Genomic DNA, 22,725 nt, shown 5'->3' with positions numbered 1-22,725 from the left:
GGGCAGAAGGGTCAAAGTTATGGAGTTTTGCAGATAGTCAAGGACATTTCTATTAAGATTGAAGGATACAACCAGCTCTGGTAGCCTGGTGCCATTAAACATTCAAATAGTCTATTTCCTGTGTCCCGTTTCTGTGCCCACTAAGCTACCTTCTGATTACAAATTGGCTTCCTATATAATCTTGCCTACAGGGAGGGAATGTGCTGGTGTGCCATCTGAGTATTCTGGGATGTGTGACAGTAATAGCTGCCATTGTAAATGAGTCTGTTGGCATTCTGCATCTCATGGGCTTGGCTGAAGGGAGCCTGCCTCAGAGGGTTAGAGCCACTCTTGATGTGCTTATAGAATCCGGTTTTATAAATTGCAAAGCCGAGCCAGACTCTGGATCATAGCAGATTCGCCACGGTAACAAGATCTACTTCCCTGAGAGTTCTTGGGAAACAAGAAATTCTTCTGACAATCAGAACAATACCCTTCATGTGAACACCTGTAGCAGGTGTTGCCATTTGATTCTTAGATATTGTTTCATTAAATCCTGACTTCTCTCCTGGAAGGGACTGAATGTGGTTTACTTTTGTGTCATTGACAATATCCAGCACGTAGAAGTTTCGCCAACCAACTCAGAGCCTGTCCCTGACCACCCTAGACCTAACTACCACTCTTCTTCAAGGTCAGTGCTTACTCACTTTCCATCCCTCTGCCCCACTGAAACCAGCAGGGCTTGCCCCTCCCTCAGCACTTTCCTCACCCCACCCGAGCACAGTTATTCTACTGGGATAGGGTAGAATAACTGTCTAAGTTCTAAGGTCTAGCTGGAAATATAAAAAACAAATGGATATAAAATATTGGGTTGGACACAGGGAGAGACTGTGGAGCCAACGGAAGAGATGGCATTGTGGAGCATCTTCTGGATGCTGTCTCTCCAGGCTCCTCAGACTCTACACTATGGACCTCACACTGCCCTGCTTCTGTTCCTGAGTCTTTGTACTCATGGTCCCTCCCATCAACTAAGTAGTATCCTTGGCTGGCTGACTTCCAGAAGATGCTCCACAATGCCATCTCTTCCGTTGGCTCCACAGTCTCTCCCTGTGTCCAACCCAATATTTTATATCCATTTGTTTTTTATATTTCCAGCTAGACCTTAGAACTTATGAACCTTGCTGGTCTGGGATAGCTGATGGGGCAATGACCTAAAGTGACTAAATACATTTACAACATCGTTTAAATAATCTATAAATATTTTGGAGAAAATTAAACAGAGATGAGCAGGCTTAGCAACATGCCATTGAAGTCTTCATGCAATAAGTATTGTGCTGTGTGAATAGGGAATTAAGCTTGGTATGTGCCGAACCTGAGGGAGGGAGGAGTAGATGGAAGTTTCATGGAGGTAGATGTGGGTGTGAATTTAAGGGCAGGGGGTTGGGACTAGATCATCCTTCCTCAGAACATGGCAATGCAAACACCTCGGTACCAGCATTACGATGATCCCTATTAATAGTAATATTACTACACTGACATTAAAGTTTGTTTAGTACTTTACAGTATATGAAGGGCTATTTATATGTATTATCTCATATAGTCCTCCTAATACACCATGAGGTAATTTTTATCCTTTTTACATGCAGAGAAACAGAATCTCAAAGAAGTTAAAAATCATGGATCACAGAGTCAGTAATTGGCAGAGATGGGATTCAAAACCAGGTCCTTCCCCTCAGCTGCATTGTTTACACAATAAAGCTACAAAAATGAACTCTGTTTAGAGACCCAGCTCAAGTTGAAATCTTACATTTTAAAAATCATTGAATGTAAACATGTAACACGATCATTTCCTTCTTCTGCTTTGATGTGGACTTGCTTTGTGCTTCAATAAAACGCCCATAAAAGAATTAGCACCAATATTGTCTTTTCTTAGAGACTGCCATTTGTTTCTCTTCCCTGGCAGGCTATCCACTGTGGAGAGAGGGCCTCTGAGGATTTTCTAGCGCGTGGCAAACTGCACACGCACCACCCATTCGGGTGAATTACGCTCACTTAGGAGCCAAGGCAAATGTCAGACACTGGTCCCGTAATGCACACTTGCAATTTTACCGAATTTCCTTTGAAACACTATTTGGGTGTCATTTCTGTCATAGCTTATGGGATATGGTTGCCATTTTCAAATGAAGATTTGAAAATAGAAAGCCTTATTCAAATCCAGACACAGAAAAGCATTTAGGGGCGGCCGGACAACTCCTCATGGCGGCGGCTGCTGTTGGGGTGCAGTGGGGCGGTGACTGAGCTGGTGCCTGGCGGGCGTGCGCCGAGCCCGGGCCTGGCCTCCGCGTGCCCCCCGGGCTCTGCACCCCTGATGCTGCTCGGGTGCTGACCCCGCCCGGCCGGGACAATGGTGAAGTTTTTCCTGGGCCACAGCGTGCTCCGGAGTTCCTGGGACCAAGTGTTCGCTGCCTTCTGGCAGCGGTACCCGAATCCCTATAGCACACATGTCTTGACGGAAGACATAGTGCACCGGGAGGTGACCCCTGACCAGAAGCTCCTGTCCCCGAGACTCCTGACCAAGACCAGCAGGATGCCCCCTGGGCCGAGCGACTATCTCCTGCCAATGTTGCTCACGCAGTGTACATCCTGGAGGATTCTATTGTGGACCCACAGAACCGGACCATGACCACCTTCACTTGGAACATCAACCACGCCCGGCTGATGGTGGTGGAGGAACGATGATGTGTTTACTGTGTGCACTCTGATAACAGCGGCTGGACCGAAATCCACCGGGAAGCTTGGGTCTCCTCTAGCTTATTTGGCGTCTCCAGATCTGTCCAGGAATTTGGTCTCGCCCGGTTCAAAAGCAATGTGACCAAGTCCATGAAGGGTTTTGAATACATCTTGGCCAAGCTGCAAGGTGAGGCCCCTTCCAAAACCCTTGTTGAGACGGCCAAGGAAGCCAAGGAGAAGGCAAAGGAGACGGCACCGGCAGCTACAGAGAAGGCCAAGGACCTTGCCAGCCAGGCAGCCACCAAGAAGCAGCAGCAGCAGCAGCAGCAGCAGTTTGTGTAGCCAGCCCAGACCCTGGTGCGGCAGCACCCCACCCCACCTGCTGCACCCCTCTGCCCTCCCCCCTGTATTTTATTATTAAAAGTCAACTTCCAGCCTAATCTACTCTCTGGGTAGTAGGTTGGAGGTGGTATCTGTTTGGCATCTACAGTGCATCAGACATGCTTATCCATGTCTGGGCCGGGCCTGCTTCTTTCTGCATTGGACAGCTGAGGAGAGATTTGCCCAGGGTCTCAGACAGCATGCAGGCAAAGTGGTCATAAACGCTAGACTGTAAGCTCCATGAGGGCAGGGACCTTTTTGTTCTCTGCTGTGTCCCAAGTATCTGGAACAATATCTAGCTCATAATAGACACTCAATAAATATTTGTTGAATTCAATCAGCAAAAAAAGAAAAAAGAAAAAAAAAGAAAAGCATTTAAACTCATCTCCATGAAATTGATATTAAAATTTAAGAGCATCACTGTACTAACTCTTGAACAAATGAGAAAATGGGCAGGAAAATCTTTCGCAGAGCATAGCTCTATGCAAATAGGAGAAGATGACATACTTATTAACATTCACGCAGAGGTAAATCTTCAAAATCTGTCTTTGCTGCCGCCAAAATCATTGATGCGGAATAATTAACCATCCAAAAGAATACAAATACAAATCAATGATAAATGGTTCTAAAACAGAACTTAACATTTCTGTCAAAATTCCAGGTTGGAGAGATGAGATAGACATCCTATATAATAAAAGGCTAATATGCAAATCGACTGAACAGCGGAATGACTGGTCACTATGACGTGTACTGACCACCAGGGGCAGATGCTCATTGCAGGAGCTGCCCCCTGGTGGTCAGTGTGCTCCTACAGGGGGAGTGCCCCTCAGCCAGAAGCTGGGCTCATGGCTGGTGAGTGCAGCAGCAGTGGCGGGAGCCTCTTCTGCCTCCGTGGAAGCGCTAAGGATGTCCAACTGATGGCTTAAGCCGGCAGTGGGACATCCCTGAGGGCTCCTGGACTGCGAGAGGGTGCAGGCTGGGCTGAGGGACCCCCGAGTGCCCGAATTTCATGCACCAGGCCTCTAGTAGGACATAAACCAAAACAGGAAATTTTATTTCACAATTTGATGCAGATTCAACAATGCTTACTGAACAGCTACTCTATGGCACTTGTTCTTTCCATTATTTCTCCCAACAAATCTGTGAGGTAGGTATTATTTCCCCCATTTTACAGATAAGAAAGACAGCTCACATTTTAGGCATTTTTTTTGAGGTCACCAAAATCTGATTCTAAGTCGAATGTCTATCCACTACGACATGCCGCTTTTCAATCTGCAAACAGACCATGCACATGTAAGCATTGCCTTTCTGATGTTGGCTGGAATTACTTCAAAACACATTACTCTGATAGGTATTTCTGTCCAGAGGGAGCTGTCAGCTGGAGAGGCTGGTCCTTTCACAGCATTTATCAGTCTCCACGGAGGCAAGGGGTGTGGGTCCTTCTGGCCAGTCAGTGGTGGTGACACCAGCAGCCAGGCAAGCTGTGTGTCTCGGGAGCCTCTCCATTCAGATTGCAAGACTGTACCTTCTCTCTGTCTAACAGTTTTGAAAAACCTGCTTTCTTGGGTTGGGGCTGCAATTTACAGTTCAGGCCCAGGTTTCTTATAAATTAAGGCGGAGGGCTGTAGAAGAGTCAGTTGACTATTCCTGCTTTCTTTTCATGGGCCCATAGGCATTGTCACACAGACTCTAATCTGGCCATATGTGGGTGGAAAACGAATGTTCCCGGCTTCCCTCTCAGGAATTAGATAAGGTTTATCCCCCAAGATGGAGGCCAGGGGATTACCCAAATCACCAAACAGAAAAGATTAGACTTGACCACCCCAGGCGCAGAGACTTGCATTGTGGGATTGACCCTGAGAAAGGATTTTCGGATCTATCATTCAAAGTTGCTGGTAGAATCAGGATTAGAGGACTTCAATTTCTCATTTGTACCTCACAGCTCAGATAACTTAGACCCTGGGAGTCGATGTTCCCTATGTGGGAAAGGTGGACAGGACTGCACAAGCGGACGTTTGTTGTTATTGTTCCATAGTTGTCAAACTATTTTGTCTTTAATCTCCGAAATATAAAAGCATCACTTACATCTATGAAGTTAAACAAAATTAAAATGTAGAAGATTATAGGTACTAGTCAATGGAAAATATTGAATATTAATTCCAGAGAAGATACTATGCTAGGGACTAAATGGGGGGAAAAAGTTACAAATTATAAACTTTAGGGATTTAAAAGAGTAGCACAAATATTTGCCATTTAATGGGTATCCTCTATGTTCTGGGCACTGTACTAAGAGTTTATGAACTTTCCATATTCACAACAAGATTAAGAGTTTAATAGTGGCCTATTTGGTGGATTGGGAAACTGAGACTCAAAGGTTTAAGCAAGCCAATTGTTCAAGGTCACAGCCAGAAAGAAAAATGAGCAATGAGAATGAGATTTTGGAGGGTTGGGCTGGATCAAGGATCTCACTGATAACGACTTGATCCGGTATTACTTGCCTGGTAAACTTGACCCTCAGTTACCTCTTTTGTTCACTGAAAAAGGTGAAACTGACTTCCTGGAACAAAAATATTAAAACTTACGATTTTAAAAAATCAAATAGTTTAAGATTTTGAATAAGAAATTATCAAGATTTACAAAAGATTATAAAGGGTTAGATTTAAGATATACATGTTTGGGTCATTCAGAACAGTCATTTAAATCAATGACCTCAAAGAGGGTACTCAAGGAGGAAAATTGCAACTTCCATTTCTATCTATTAATTTTAAAAAATCTTTTCCTTTTAAAATTTCTACTTTTTTATATATTTTATAATCTATATAACCTATTAGTTCAATATTACATGGATATAATAAATAAATAGGCACACACAATATCTATCACAAGAGCACAATGTATTTATATATTAATTAAGTGGTATGTGATAAAAAATCTCTGAGAACCACTGCTCTAGAGTCAGTCAGGACAGACTAAGTGGGACAGGCTCATTATACACAATATAATGCTATCAAGTGACAGACAGAGCACCCCCTATAGGTGATGGTTTTTTTCTGTAACAGAGCCATAAGAGTTTGTCTGGAGATAGCTTTTATTTTCTTTTTAATTGAATTTATTGGGGTGACATTGGTTAATAAAGTTATATAGACTTCAAGTAAACAATTCTACAATACATCATCTGTATATTGTGTGTTTACTACCCCAAGTCAAGTCTCCTTTCTTCACCCTCTTTTTTTAATCCCCCCTTTTACCCTCTTCTACCTTCCCCCATGTCCCCTTCCCTCTTGCAATCACCGTACTGTTGTCTGTGTCCATTAGTTTGTGGGTTTTTTTTGTTTTGTTTGTTTTTTGTCTAATCCCTTCATCCTTCTCCTCTAGTCCTTACTCCCTCCCCTCTGACAGCTGAGAGTCTGTTCTCTGTATACAAGAGTCTGCCTTCACTGTTAGTTTATTTTGTTCATTAAATTCCAAATATGAGTAAAATCATATGGTACTTGTCTTTCTCTGACTGGCTTATTTCACTTAGCATAGTAATCTCCACGTCCATCCATGCTGTTGCAAAAGGTAAGATTTCCTTCTTTTTTTTTTTTACTGCTGAGTAGTATTCCATTGTGTAAATGTACCACAGCTAGAAAGCTTTTTAATGCTTTGGTTGTTTACCACCGAGGAAGTCTTTCATATCCTTTCTGCACTCTAACTTGGACTTAGGCTGATGTAATTGAATGAGTCACCCTTGCTGGGTGAAAGCCTGTAAAAGAAAGTCATAGTCTAATGTGTTCCACTTGGGGGTGGAGAAATATGATTATGACCTAAGTGAGATGGACAAGGCAGGCTACAGTTATTAAGACCTTGATCGCCATGGCTGAGACTCTTGCTGAAGACGTGGTTTCATTGACTAGTGCTGGGAAAGTTGTTAGGATGCCAAGTTTGGAATGCCAAGCATGAAATACAAAAGTTGTAGAGTGACTATTAGAGCTGAAAGACCTTAGAGGATATCTGGTCTACCCTCTCATTTTATAGTAAGGAAACTGAAGTCCACAGAGATGGAGTCTGAATGTGATATAATGTTTTGTTATATGAGACTCTGTCTCATTAATGCAGGAAGCCAGGGCAGCCCAATGTCTCCTGAGGCAGCCCAACTCTTAGCGGGGCTCAGAAGGAAGTCTTTGGTACCTGAGAACAGGAAACATTTTACTTTATAGGGAATGCAAATTCCACATGACTCACATTAGCATACTTTTTTCTCCATTTGTATAGGGAAACTATGTTATAAGGAGACAATTCTGGAAAAGTACATGTTATTAGACATGAATGAACTATTAATGAACTCTTCAAAAATTTTCAAAAATAGCCAATCTTGGTCTTATTCTATGGGTATAAGCCATTTAGCATTTTATTTAACCTCTCAGGCACAAAAAGATTAAACATTAATGTTGGAATTTTCCCAAGCATCTTTGTGGCTAGTTCTTGGGAAGTTTTCCATATATTTTTTATTGAAAGCAATGGAGAACACAATGCAATAATAACTGAAAAGGAAAATGCTAATTATTTTACTCTGTATGACTTTTCCGGAAGAGTTTTTAACCTCCGTGTGTCCCATTAATTTAAATATTGTATTTCCTCTAAGGATTTCCAGTCTGAGATTGTGCTTCTGAAATTCCACATGTATTTCCCACATTTCTATTTCTCCTGTCTGGAATGTCCTTCCTGCCTGGCTAATGTCTCTATTTCTTTACCGGCTTAGCTCAGAGGTTAAGAGACCTCCTTGCTACTCCTGCCCCTTCCCTTAGCAGAGAGAAGAAGTCTTTTTCTCTTGGGGTACTTTTATTATGGAACTTCTCAGGCTCTGCTAAAATGCTCTGTGGAACTGTCTATCCCTTACACTAAGTCTTGAGTTCAAGTATTACAGAGTATCTTCTTTATTTATTTTTACATTTTCAGTGCCTAGCAATAGTCTGCCTCTTGCTCCTGAAACTTGTTATTAGAGAAACACAAATTATTTTCAGAATCTTATTAAAGAACAACTAAAAAATTCCAATGTCTAATGTAGATTAGTTATAGTAATTTACTGTTTACTTCAAATCATCAATAGCTCTTGCATTAAATAAAGCCATTCAGTTGCTTTGGAAGGAAAATCCTGCATTTGATTCATTATCAACTGTGCGATATCAGTCAGTTAACTCTGCTCTGAGCTTCAGATGAGCTGAGAGAATTCTAGGTTATTATCTTTTGAGAACACAAGTAGCTAAAAGTACAACTAATAAAATATTGGAGAGGCAAGATAATACTCTGGCCTCTGCCTCTTCTTTGAAAATTGTTTATTTTGGTCCATTTCTATCATCTTACATTCATACCTATAGTTCAAAAGGAATTATTACTTTAATATACTAGAATTCTCTTTTTGTCCCAGGCAGCCATGCAATGAATGCATGACTTAGAAATGTAGTCCCTTGATAAATTTAGTTCATGCTAATTTCTCTTTGGATGAAAAATAAATATTTTAACCTGTGATTCTATGTTTATTATCCTGTTGGGTGGCACATTATAGATGCCCATAACTTCTACATTTAAATCAAGGGAAGAAAACAGCTGTCAATTTTATGACCTAGATACAAATCATATCCTTTACATATCCCCTATCCTTGAAGCTTGATAACTTCTTAGGTTCTGAGAATTGATCTAAAAAAATGAAAAACCACCTATTTTCCTCTTTCTTCTTTATGGATTTCTTTCCCTTTATATCTTTCAACTACAGGCCCGGTGCATGAAATTCGTGCACTGGGCAGGGGTGTGTGTGGGGGGGTGAGGGGTGTCCCTCAGTCCAGCCTGCACCCTCTCCAATCTGGGACATTCCTCTCAATCCGGGACTGCTGGCACCCAACCGCTCACCTGCCTACCTGCCTGATAACTCCCTAACCACTCCCCTGCCAGCCTGATTGACACCTAACTGCTCCCCTGCAGGCCCAATCACCCCCAACTGCCCTCCCCTGCCAACCTGGTCACCCCCAACTGCCCTCTTCTGCCAGCCCGGTCGCCCCAACTGCCCCCTGCCCCTGCTGGCCTGGTTGCCCCTAACTGCTCTTCCCTGCTGGCCCAGTCACCCCTAACTGCCCTCCCCTGCAGGCCTGGTCCCCCTCAACTGCCCTCCCCTGCTGGCCTGATGGCCCAGAACTACCCTCCCCTGCCGGCCATCTTGTGGTGGCCATCTTTGACCACATGGGGGCGACCATCTTGTGCAAGGGCGTGAGGGTCAATTTGCACATTACTTCTTTATTATATAGGATAGGATTCACTTTAGCGGGAAAAAACAAAGGCTTGCCAGTGTGATCTTATGGCCTGGTTTTCTTGTATTAATTTAAAACTGAACTATTGAAAAATTAAAACACTGCAATGTAATATCCATTCTTTTCTAAAGAAAATTCTTTAGCATTAAGTCTTTCCCACTGCACTCCACATCCACCTACAAAATTAACACACTTTAACAAAGAACATACTTTCATCTTTTCCCCAAACATCCATTATGCCAATGATAACTTTTTTCAAGAAACCAAGTTTGATCTCTGCATGCTTACTTCTGAGTCTCATTGTCCTCCCAAAAGACTAGATTTGTGAATATAAAAAGTCCCTCCCTACCTAACATTTGGCATGTTTTAATTTCAATAGGGAATACTTAAGTCAAGAATAAGGAAGCCAGAACTAAAGAGGAGAAGAATTTGTCACTCATTATTCATTCATCCACTCATCTACAGGAAGCTCTCTGTCACACACAGAGAAGACTCCGATTCCCAATCTCTTCTCAGGGATCTTATCAGATAGTAGGGAAGGAAAGACATGTATAAGAGTAACTACACTGAGTGGCCAGATTATTATGATCTCTGAACGCATAATAATTTGGCCACTCAGTGTATATCCTATATAATAAAAGGCTAATATGCAAATTGTCCCCTCGACCAGGAGTTTGACCAGCAGGCAGGCTGGCCAACTACCCATGATCCTCCCCCTGGCCAGGCTGGCCGGACCCCACCCACACACAAATTCATACACTGGGCCTTTAATATATATATGCTGAGTGGCCAGGTTATTATGCATTCAGAGATCATAATAATCTGGCCACTCAGTGTATATTATAGACTGGAAGTGAATCATGCGAAGGTGATATTTCTGTATGCACAGAAACAACTCTGTCAACCTTTTAAATATTCCCCTATAGATTAGTAGAAGCTGCTTTCCACATCTCTCAAGCCACCATCTTGTCCATTAGCTCCTGGATAGAGACACCCTTCCCATGACCTCTCCTATGGACCAACAGCTACAGGCTGAAAGCTTGTGCCAATCAGGAGCTCCTGCTCCATTCTGACTGGTCATTGCCTGGGGAGTTCTGGTTGTGACATATTTGGCTTATCACCCCTTGGATAGATGATCCAAAGAGGAGAACAGACTTACAGGAAAACATAGTCTCCGACTGGATCTCAACTATCTACAGAGTTATAAAACATGGAGCAAGAGGAAATCATTGAGATTCCATTTTGGAGCCCAGGTTTGGGGAATGTCATCAGAAAATTCTGGCTCTTCTCGTGATACAAAAGCCAGGGTTGTATGCTGGGCCTAAAACACGTCTGCTTTCATAGATCAGGTGGAGCCTTTCAAAACAGCCATGAAGTTTAGTTTCTTTGTTTGCTACCCATAACGTTCAGCTTGTGTTGTCAAATTTGCATTTGAAGCTACTATTAAACCACAGCATCAAAATAATGATGACAGTCACTGCAAAATAGAAGAAATCAAAAAAAAAAAAAAAAAGGAAAAAAAGCCCAACCTCTGGAGAGAAGAATGGCTCCAAATGTGGAAATTATGCAGAGCTGTGAAGAGCCTCATTCACATATAATGTCCACTTCGTGCGCGGGAGGAAGTGCTGTACAAACAAATCTGAGCAGAACCTGCAATTCCCATTCGCCAAGCACTGCGCAGGGCCGCTGTGCCGTCTAGACTAGAGTGACTCAGAAAAAGAAGTAATTTGTAGTGGAGCACAAGCGCTCAAGGAAATTTGTCAAAATCAGTGTGGAAGTTGTAACAAAAGGAAGATAAATTTGGTTTGTTTGTCTTTGTTAAAACTGACTAAACAGAGAGGTGGGCCTCTGATTCTAACTGTTCAGCATTTCCTGTTTACTCTGTCTGGAAAAAACTTACAGATTTTGATGAAATCTGATATGCCTGCTTAAAAAATATTTTTTAAACTAAAATAATATATTTACATAGTTATTCTTTCCTCCCTCTCCTTCCTTCCTTCCTTCCTTTCTTCCTTCCTCCCTCTCCTTCCTTCCTTCTTTCCTTCCTTCCTTCCTTCCTTCCTTCCTTCCTTCCTTCCTTCCTTCCTTCCTTCCTTCCTTCCTTCACCTTCCTTCCTTCCTTCCTTCCTTCCTTCCTTCCTTCCTTCCTTCCTTCCTTCCTTCCTTCCTTCCTTCCTTCCTTCCTTCTTTCTTTCTTTCTTTCTTTCTTTCTTTCTTTCTTTCTTTCTTTCTTTCTTTCTTTCTTTCCTGTACCAAATAGTATGAAAAGTAACCAATGCTCTTTCCATTCCCCATTCCTACCTCCCAGAGACAACTCATTTCAACCCTTTTCACTACCTTTTTCTTTTGGAATATACAGTTTCTCTACATTTCTCACTAGCATGTTAACAATGCTATTGTTTGCTTGGCCAATTTTAAACATTATTTATTTACTTTCTGTTATTAAGCAATCTAACCTACCCCCTCAAACCCTTAAAAAACAAATCTCAAACTTTCCTATAACCTATAGATTTGGTTAAATCGACAGTCAGAGTTTACATTTTTTGTGACTAAATATTACTAGTAAGCTAATGAGTGTCATAAGATTACAGGTGTTTTGTGTTTGTTTGTTTTTTTTTCCCCAGGAGTTAATTTGCTTCCCCCACCCCACTTAGCTGTAAGTCCATGTATATATTACAATTCTCCCCACTCCAAAATTTTCAAAAGATCTATCAAATTGGCTATCACTAATATTTTCCACACATTTAATTACATCAGATAATCTAATTGTTCTAATCCTTTCTTTACTGGAAACTTTTCTCCCATAACTCTCATCCTTGCTGCTCCAACTTGACTGTTTCCCTGTGAGCCTGTTCTATGCTAATGTCCAGGGCTTTCCTACATCTTTCTTTTGACTTGGATCCCGTGATTCTTGTGCTCCATGCCCCCTCTTGCCTGGCTTACTCCCGTGTATCATCAAAAATGAATGCACAATATACTTCCTCATCAGGAATGCATGGGAAATAATGTTTTGGGCCCTTGAATATGGAAAAAATGTCTTTTTCTTGCCCTCACCCTTGAGTTTTGGTATGCCTGGCTTGAAATTTCACGTGACAATTCCTTCAGGATTCTGAAGGCATGACTCCATTCTTTTTTAGCTTCCAGGACTGCTGCTGAGAAGTCTGATGACATGTTTTGATTTTGATCCTTTGTGTCTGATGTATTTTTCCTCTCTGAAAATCCATTAGGATTTTCTTTACACTCCTAGTGTCCTGGAATTTCATGGCACTGTGCCTTATTGACAGGGCCAGGGCTCTTTTCTCTCTCTCCCATTTATTGTGCTGGGCATCGGTGGCACCTCAGTCTGAAGACTTGTGCTGTCCAGGTCTTGGATATGTTTACATGGTAGATCTCTGATACATGTCCTCTGTTTCTGTTGGGACCTTCTGTTAGTTAGATGTTGGGCCTCCTGAATTGGTCTTCTAGCTTTTTTTAATCCTTTGTCTTCTATTTTAAATTTCTTTTTGTTGTTGTTATTCTCTTTCCTGGGAGATTTCCTCAATTTCCCCATCCAACTCTTTTATTTAATGCTTTTATTTTTGGATTTAAATTGTTAGGACCTTTCTTGTTGTCTGATCCTTTTCCATAGCAATTATAGCAGACGTACCCTAAAATGACCCAATGAGTCACCCTCCAATGTAATCTCCTACCCATGAATCAGAGCCTCTGTGACTTGCCCCCGGCCAATAGACTATGGCAAAGCCAATGCAACAGTCACTCCTTAGATTAGGTCATGTCATACTGCAAAGAGTAGAATGAGCGATTCTCCCACTGGCCTCCAAGAAGGAGGCTGCCACTTGGGAGAGAGCTTGTAAGAGCACACCACCTGGCACAGAACTGCCATCGGCCACCAGGAGCTGAGAGCAACCCCCTGACAGCTAGCAAGAGACAGGGACCTACAACCCCTTACAACCACAAGAACCTGAATTCAGCCAACAACCACAGGGGCTTGGAAGGGAGACCCAAGCTTCAGAAAAGAACACAGCTCAGCTGATACCTTCCCTGCAGCCTGCTAAGACCCCAGCAGGAAACCAGCTAAGCTGTGCCAGACGTCTTAACCCACAGACACTGCGAACTAATAAAGAGAACTGTGGTGATTTGTTATGTAATAATACAGGAACTTACTATTCTTTCCTATGGTTGCAATAACATCTTTTATCTTTCTGAATATTTCTTTGCTTTTCTAATTCTTTGATTCCTCTATTTAAAAAAAATGTTTTTATTGCTTTCATGTCAGAGGCTTCCCACAAATCTCTGATAAAAATTAGATAAAAGTTCATAAAGCTACTTGAAAATCTTGTGGGACTTATTGACCATGAGTGATGCATCAGCTTTTGTTGTTTATTAAGGGACACCATTTATAGTAACTACTAGAGGCCTGGTGCACGAAATTTGTGCACTCGAGGGTGGAGGGGGGGGTGTCCCTCAGCCTGGCCTGTGCCCTATCACAGTCCAGAAGCCCTTGGGGGATGTCCAACTGACAGCTTAGGCCCATTCCCTGTGGGAAGCAGGCCTAAGCCAGCAGTCAGATGTCCTTAGCACTGCCACAGAGGTGGGAGAGGCTCCCGCCACTGCCGCTGTGCTGGCCAGTGGTGAGCCCAGCTTCTGGTTGAGCATTGCCCCCCCCCTCCCCCTGTGGGAGCACACTGACCACCAAGGGCAGCTCCTGCGTTGAGCGTCTTCCCCCTGGTGCTCAGTGCATGTCACGGTGACCCGGTTGTTCCACCATTCAGTTGATTTGCATATTAGCCTTTTATGATATAAGATAGGTCTTTATCTCTGGGACCATTTAGTTTTCCAGAGACAAACTTCTAATCTTCTGCCTGGGGGAGCGGGTGGCTGGTTGCTCCATTCTGAGGCAGGGAAAGGGGAAGAAGTTGGTTTGCGGGGCCTACCATCAATATACTGATTTAAACCTCATCTTTCTATTTCTGAGCTTTACACTTGGCCTCCAAAAACAAACAAACAACTCACCCCGATTTCTACTTTTGCTGATTTCTAAGTGTAAATACCCTCCCTTGGCTTATTTCAAGCTTCCAATGTGATATAAATGTATGAACAGAGTTGGGAAAAATGTGTACACTTGGTGCTTGCAAGCCCTTAGACACTATCTCTAGCACACCACTGGGTCCCAGAGCGCAGAGTCTCTGTTTCAGGTTCTCTAGAGAATAAACTTCTACATACATCATATGTGTGGAAGTTGCTACAGTAGAGAGTTGGATATTGCAAAGGAGGAAATACATGGAAAATGAGAGTTCAATTCTGAAATCTCAGGACCTCAGAGGATGAAAACAGAGGAATGAATTCTAGCGTGTGGCCAGGAATTTTCTCAGTCAGAAGAGAAGTCTCTCACATTGGTACTTGTTCTCTGGGGCCATATTGAATGACTGAATTAAATCCAGATTTAACCTTCTTGGCATAATCCCAAAAGAAATGGCATCTTTAATCCTCAGCACCTTATGAAGAAGTCTGACATATGCAGTTAAGGGGCTTTCAAATGAAGGGCGCACATCCCTCTGGCTTATGGTGTAAACCTGTCTTCTGAAAGGTGGTGAGCATGATCAGCATAAGTGACAGGTCTGCTGGGAGCTCATCACACCTCCCTCCTCCCTAGGACTTTAGTTGGTCCCTCAGTCAAACCAGATCAGGGCAAAACTCTGGGCAAACGAGCAATGCCCCGGTCCTTGCCTGATAATCCAGTGCCAAGGGCCCAGTTCCAAAGTTTTTGTTCCAAGATTGAGAGGCATGGCTACAGGACAGTGTGTGCTTTCTCTCCCACAAAGGAAGGGCCACAGGGGCCGGAGACCCGTTTACCAAGACCACAAAACTAGCTTCTCTCCTTTCTCTGGTTTTAACCTAACCTTTCTAAAAAGACCAAGGGGAGAAAGCAAAAGGGGAGAAGCCTTGCTGCGAGGCTTTGGCCATGCTCTGAGGGAGAGGGGGTCCTGGAAAGAAACTAGTTGGTGTTTCCATCCCTCCTCCTCTCCACGGGAGAATTTCTGCCTGATTCTTCCCACCTCTGCAGAGTCTGCCCAGCGGCTTTCCAAGGCAGTGCCTCTGAAATTGGAGGCTGTGGATGTCTTGCCCTGGGTGGGGCTGCGGCACAGAGCTAAAGATCTGCAGAATGACCAGAATAATCAAGACACAGACTATGTCCCTTCCAGGAGAGGTTTCCTAGGGCAAGAAGATACACAGCCACATTTTATGAGCCCCCTGAATAAACACCCCTGTCAAGGTTGCTGCCAGGCCTGATAAAATCCAGATGGTATTCTCTGTATCCTCAAGGTATTTTGTGCAGAGATTTCTTTGAATCTTTCCACATTGGTTTTGCCCCTTCCTTTCTTTGAAAAGTAAAATGTTGAGTTTAAAATATTATGGAATACATAATTAAGGAACAGCATTAAGGAACATTAGAGAATGCAAATAACTGGGGTGAGGGGACAAGGAAAGAAGGAGAGAGAGAGAGACCATTCTTAAGATTTTCAGATATCTTCCCAATCATTTTCTACTGCTCAATCTTTTTTAAGAAGGGTTTTTTATTTAGTAAAATAGACATAAGATAAAATGTACTATTTTGGTTATGCTTAAGTATTACCAGTCAGTGGCATTAAGTACATTCACAATGTTGTGTTATCATCACCACCATCTGTTTCCAGAATTTTCCCATCACCTTGCAATCATTAAGCAATAACTCTATGCCCTACTCCCTCTAGCCCCTGGTTACCTCTATTCTGTCTCTAAAAATTTGCCTATTCTAAATAACTCATATCAATGGAGACATATAATATTTGTCCTTTTGTGATTGATTTATTTCAGTTAGCGTAATATTTTCAAAATTTATCCATGCTGTAACATGTATCAGAACTTCATTCCTTTTCTATGGCTGAATAATACTGCATTGTTTGTGTTTACCACATTCTATTTATCCATTCATCTGCTGATGGATATTTGAGTTGTTTCTACCTTTTGGCTATTATAAACAATGTTGCTGTGAACATTGGTCTACAAGTATTTGAGTTCCTAGTTTCAAGTCTCAGGTCTACACCTAGGAGTGGAATTTTATTCAGCTTGTCAAGTTGTTCTTCAGATGAGTATTGCTCTGCTAAGAAGTACCTTTAGTAGTGGGAATAGAAGTCCTGGCTCACACAGATATTGAATGCCTGCTAAAGACAGCTTTTTCTCTGTCATAGGCTCTACCAGGTCAGGCCATCTCAGTAGGTGATGAACTCTCAGATAGGCAGCATAGCATACCTTAGTTGGAATTCTGTGCCAGATGGACCTAGGTGCAAATCCTAGCTTAACCAAGAATCAACCATTTGTAGGCTCATGGGCAATTATTTCATGTCCTTGATTTGTTCATCTGTAAAATGGGGATTATAATATTGTTACCCACAACAAGAAATATATATTTAGTTTTCTTTCCCAGTTGTGGCACAGAGCTTCTAAAAACCTTTGGAATTTCTGAAACGATAAGAGCAATAAAAGTGAAAGGGGTATCTGTCCCTTGTTATTCATAACAGGCCCCTTTGGAACACACTAGAGTTTATGATAATGAGGTGACTTTTAGAAAGCCCTTAGGATGGGGGCTAGTTGCCAGGAACACAAAGAAAGTGATTACGATACCATTGTAATTAGCTGGTTATTAATAATAGAAAAGGAGCAAAGGGAAGGACAGACATTATAGGCATGTCATTTGGGCAGCTTCACCAGGAAGCTGCAATGTCACACTCCCCAGGGACCCAGCAGCCCATTCCCTGAAGGTCACTCGGGGAAGGGGTCCAACAAAGGGGAGATAGATGCATGCACAGTGAAGTTGGGGTGACTAGGGAAGGTGCCTGTCAATCAAACCTGGGAACAGAAATCATGGCTAGAAGAGGTGGAGCCAATGAAAGCCCATGAAAATTTGGGGGATACATAATCCCCTAAACGAAGGAGCTCACTCTCTTGGCTCTTGGCTCTTGGCTCTCTGGTTCCTTTGGCTTTGCTCCTGCCTGTGTTCCCTCCATAGCCATGTGGCCATGCTGCACCCACGTGCAAGGGACTGACAGACTGCAGTGGGAAACACAAACTAAACTAGCCTGATGCTGGATTGGACTATGCCCTAATGTGGAATGGAAACTCTGGACACTGGCATTTATTTTAGTCCTATTGAAGCCATAGCTGCACTTCTTCCTTGGAAAGACAAAGGGCAATGGGACCTGGGAAACTCAGAGGTTTAATTCCACAGAAACAAAGCTTTCTACAATATTTCATCCACCCGTGTGAATCTCAGAAAATTCCTTTTCTTGGGATATCACAAGAATTCTACTCCCATGAGCAACAGGTAGGGATGAGGATGTTTCCCCACCGGCTACAATTAGAGGGTTGGAGATTGAGTTCAATCACCAATGGTCAACTATTTAATCAATCATGCCTTTGTAGTGAAGTCTCTATAAAAACTCCAAAGGACAGGGTTTAGAGAACTTCTGGATTAGTGAACATGTGGAGGAGCTGGGAGATTATTGTACTCACAGAGAACATGAAACTCCATGTCCCTTTCCCCATACCCTTTTCCTCCTGCCCTGCCCTATGTATTTCTTCCATCTGGTTGTTCTTGAGTTATATCATTTACAATAAACTGGTAATCTAGTAAGCAAACTGTTATTACTGAGTTCTATTTCCCATCTAGTAAATTAATTGAACCCAAGGTGAGAATCGTGGGAACCCTTGATTTATAGAAAATCCCTGAACTTGAGACTAATGTCTAAGGTGGGAGCTGGGGCAGCCTTGTAGGACCTACTCCATGAATATAGTACCATAATGAAATTAAATTGTAGGACAACCAACTAGAATTGCAAAATTGCTTGATGTGTAGAAAACCCACACATCTGGACTCAGAAGTGAAATAGTGTTGCAGAGTAGCGTGAGCGTAAAGGAGAGACACACAGGAGCATGTTTTTCTTTTAGAATGGTCTTTTCCTTGTAAGGTTGCTGTGAGCCTTAAATGAGGTCCTATGCTTGAACAGTGCTTGACATACTCTGAGTGCCAAGTAAGTGTTGCTTTCCTGTCCTTCTTCTGCCTAAGGCCATCCCTGTGGATTAAATATATTTGCCTCATCATGTACTTTGAGAAAAAAATGAAATAAATATTTTCGGAGAACTTGGGAGATTCCTTGTTTCCACAGTGGCTCTGAGAAGGCTATGGTCTGTAATTTCACTAATAATTACAAAAACCCCATTGCCAAATGACAGCTGACTGCCAGCACTGTCTTGCCCGGGACACTTGCCAATCTCAAGGTATGTACAAAAGGGAGGACAGAAATGCCATCTAGGAGACCAACTTTCTCAGGGACCACCTCAGGAGAGAACCACATGGCAGCCTGCAGAATACCAGCATGGAAGACTCCCCTTGCAACTGGATGGTCTCGTTGGTTTGGCCTGAGTGTGAAAAAGAAAACTACTATCTATACCCCCGGCAAACTGTATTGCTCCCTAAGTTTTGTTTGGTGGTCAGTCTCCTCCTTTTGGATTTCAACCTTTTGGGTTTATTATTTTATAGTACAATGGGTCATTTATGCCCCAGATGAGCCCTGGTGGACCACTGATGGATGTCAGTAAAACCATGTGTGGTGAGGCCCTCTGTGAAACACAAGCAGGAATGATTGATTCCAGGTACCATCTGAGGCAATGGCCACACGGGGTGAATGTGAAGGTAGATTCAACATGCCTTATTCACAAAATAAATAAGTTGCTTCCTTTGATTTTTTAGGCAAACAAACAAACAACAACAAAAAACACACACACAACAAACCCAAACAAACAACTAATTATGGGCTAGGCTCCAGAGCAGAGTCCTTCAGTCCTAGTTTTAGAAGGTGGGACAAATTTGGTATAGAGTAACTATTATCAATGTTCATTCATGTCAAACTCTCCTGGGGGTAACTACTATTAACTATCTCTCTCCTATTCCACCAAAGACAATCCTGCCTTTGCCTCTATTCTCTCCTGCCCTCCACATCTGGAGAGAAGTACAGTGGGTCCACAGGTTCAAGTCTGAGGCAGAAGGAGGGAAGTGTAGCAGGAAGGAAGCTGTGAAGCTTATGCGTGTGGAGGAGGAGTTTCTTCGGGGGCAGGTGGGTGGGAGAAGTTGAGAGTTAAGGAGAATGGCTTTGAAGCAGCTGTGGGGTTGGAGTTGTGATGTGCTGATAAACCAGCTCTCTGGAAACCAAAAAAGAGCCCTGATTTGTAGTGTCTGCTGAATTCCCTGGTGTAAATACTCCCAGCATGGCTGATAGCAAGCTACCAATGTGAAGTCAACTAGCTTGAAAAATTCAGCATACCACTAAATGGGAGGGAAGTAAAGAGAAGAAGAAAAGAAAAACTATTTCAATCAACTTTAATGTTCTTTGAGAAACAGAATTGGAGAATCCTGTCACCTTGGCTCTTGAACACAGTGTTTGTAATATAATGCTGTTCTGACTGGTCCAGATGAGTCTCCTGGCTAATATGGGCAACCCGCAGAAGCAAAGAAGGAAAGAGACCTAAATTTGTTGAGTACTTGTGTGTCAGGTATTTCACGTACTGTATGTCATTCACAACGCACAACAACACTAGGAGGCAAGTATGATTGGTCTCATTCTGCAGATGAGGAAATGTAAGTTCAGAGATTCGAAATAACTTTCCTAAGGTCACACTGTTAGGAAGTAGGAGATTTGGACCTGAACCTGGTCTCTCTTAGTTTCACGGCCCATGCTTTGTTCACCACATGGCCCTGAACAAACCCCTGCTCCATTGTGACCCAGCGTAAAGGTTCAGCATCCCAGGATGGGGAGGGGAGAAGGGACGCATTGCATCATTCCCACTTCCTCTTGGATTGTTTCCAACCAAAGGACAACATTCTCTATCAAAACCCCTGTTCCCATGATGTCGTCCTCTCTGTCTCTTCCTCTCATACAGTCCTCCTTTTATTCCCAAGCCCAGTATGCAGCATTGGTTCAAGTCCATGGCTAACTTTCATCCTGGTGTGAGGTTTTAGAGGTACACACCTCGCACCCAGCAGAAGCTGCAAGTTTAGATTCAAGTTACTTAGGGAGTTTTGCCAAAATCCCAAATTCTGAGCAAGCCCCTCAGCGCTGTGGCCCTTTCTCCAGTCTTCCAATCTCCCAATGGTGGTTCTTTTAATTGGCTGAGCTGGAGGTTGAATTCTTGGCTCAAACTGAGCTATTATTTGTCACTGTCTTTTGACCTCTGGGTAAGTAGGTGCCTGTCTTCCACCTCCTATCGCCATCGCCTTAGGCATCACTTTTTAAGTCAGGGGGTCCATGGTCCATGAATTTTGGGTAAAACACACACCCCTGCTTCCAGCTATTATGCTGTCTTCTGCCAGCTCCTTGTTCTGTGTGGTTTCTCTCTAAATATCCTACAGGAGTGTCCATGTTATATACAAATCACCTTCACGCGGGAGGATCTAGAGCCTGCTCTTTAGGGTCCCCAGTTCACGGTTATTATTATACATCTCCGAGTTAAGGGACATCAATGGCTTATCTACGAAAAGCTTCATGGGTTTTGATGTCATAAGAAGTTAAAAAATACCTAGCTGAATATTTGGAAAGGCAGAGAGATTAGGTCTATTAGAGTACGGCTTTGAAGCCACAGGCCACTTAATTTTCATTCCATTAAACAGCTAATTAATCTTCAAATCTCACATTCTTAATCTGTAATATGGGGCTATTAATGGAATGTATCTTGGAGGATTGCTTTAAGGATCGAATGTGATAATGCATGTCTAATGCTTGTTTCTTAGGATGTAGCACCATACATAATATTTCACAAGGTGCCTTTGACATCTCAGATGCTCAATAACGATTTGTGCTTTGATTGCTTAGTTACACATTAACTTGGAAACATCAAATTTATGCCTCATAGGAGCATCCTGATCCTCCTATAACCAAGAGGTCCAGACTCAGGTGGGGGAAGGCAGTGGGGATAGGGAAGATTACTTACGGGCCTAGCATCCCAAAGGTGTCCTGTCCTGGTGGGGATTAAAGCGTGCGGTGTGGGTAGAATAGATTCTTTTTAAATCAAGGCTGAGCTCAGACATGTACTCAGGAGGGTTTGGGAATACATTATATTCTCTCTGCAGGATTCTTTTACCCCAAACCTTCCAAGTTTTACACATTTGAAAAAGCCAGAAGCTAACAGCGCCCTATAGTATACCCTGAACATTCATATTTCCCCTTAAAGACAATGCAGCAATCAGTGGAGTGTAAAGTGGAAAACTATTCTTTTTTTTAAAAATACGTTTTTATTGATTTTTAGAGAGAGAGGGAGAGGGATAGAGAGAAACATCATGGATTGGCTGCTTCCTGTACGGCTCCTACTGGGGATCGAGCCTGCAAGCCGGGCATGTGCCCTGACCAGGAATCAAACCAGTGACCTGTTGGTTCCTGGGTCAAAGCTCAACCACTGAGCCACACTGACTGGGCAGAAAACTATTCTTTTTACATTGCTCTTTTGTTACTCAAACAACATGATAATGGCATGAAGTAAACACTTATCAAAGGAGCATGCTTCTCAAGTTTCCCACTCCTGTAAGTAACGATTCCCTCACCTTGTTCTTACTTCCTTTCAGGTCTTGTCCATACGCATTCATTATTTTTATGCAAGTGCATCCATAGTATAAAAACAATTTTGCAATTTTGCTTTTTAAAAATGATTATATCATGGATATTTTCAAGTCTACTATGGATTCAAATGTATTATTTGTAATGCTTGAACATTATTCAACTGAGAGACTATTATAATTCGATCAATTTTTTTCTAATATGGGGCATTTAAGCTGTTTCTGTTTCTAATCTTAAGATAACACCACAAGGGACAGCTTTGAATATTTATGCATTTCTACATGTCACTTTTTTGTGCATATATATGTTATATGTATGTATAGGTATACACACACACACACACACACACACACACACACACACACACACACATTTTCTCCATTTGCATTATTCCTTCATAGACAGTTCTTATATTGGGGAATACTGACTGAGTCAAAGGGTGAGAACATCCGCATAGAAGACAATATTTTAGAGCATCCACTCATGAGGGTTAATGAAATTACAAAGGCCTCTAAAATCTTGGGAGAAAGAGAATTCCAGCTGTACCATAAGCCCAATATATTACTCTGTGAAATAGAGTCATGTCCAGCTTCCAGAAAAACCATCAGAAATGCATAGCCTTTCCTTTCAGATCAAGCACCTTTTCTCTGCCTAGAGAAGCTATTGTTTGCATAATTATGTGAGCTTGAAACTGGCAGAGCCCTTTAACCTGG

General features: G+C 42.5%; 1 pseudogene across 1 annotated transcript; it reads left to right on the top strand.

The window, feature by feature from the left end:
* Positions 1-2,230: 2,230 nt before the first annotated feature.
* On the top strand, positions 2,231-3,139 carry LOC307096528 (PRELI domain-containing protein 1, mitochondrial-like; annotated as a pseudogene). The gene has a single exon. The product of its transcript is annotated as a PRELI domain-containing protein 1, mitochondrial-like (transcript).
* Positions 3,140-22,725: the final 19,586 nt, after the last annotated feature.

The sequence above is a fragment of the Cnephaeus nilssonii genome, assembly GCF_951640355.1.
Source record: "Cnephaeus nilssonii genome assembly, chromosome: 3".
NCBI classification, from domain to species: Eukaryota; Metazoa; Chordata; class Mammalia; order Chiroptera; family Vespertilionidae; genus Cnephaeus; species Cnephaeus nilssonii.
This window is presented reverse-complemented; position numbering and strand designations above follow the sequence as displayed.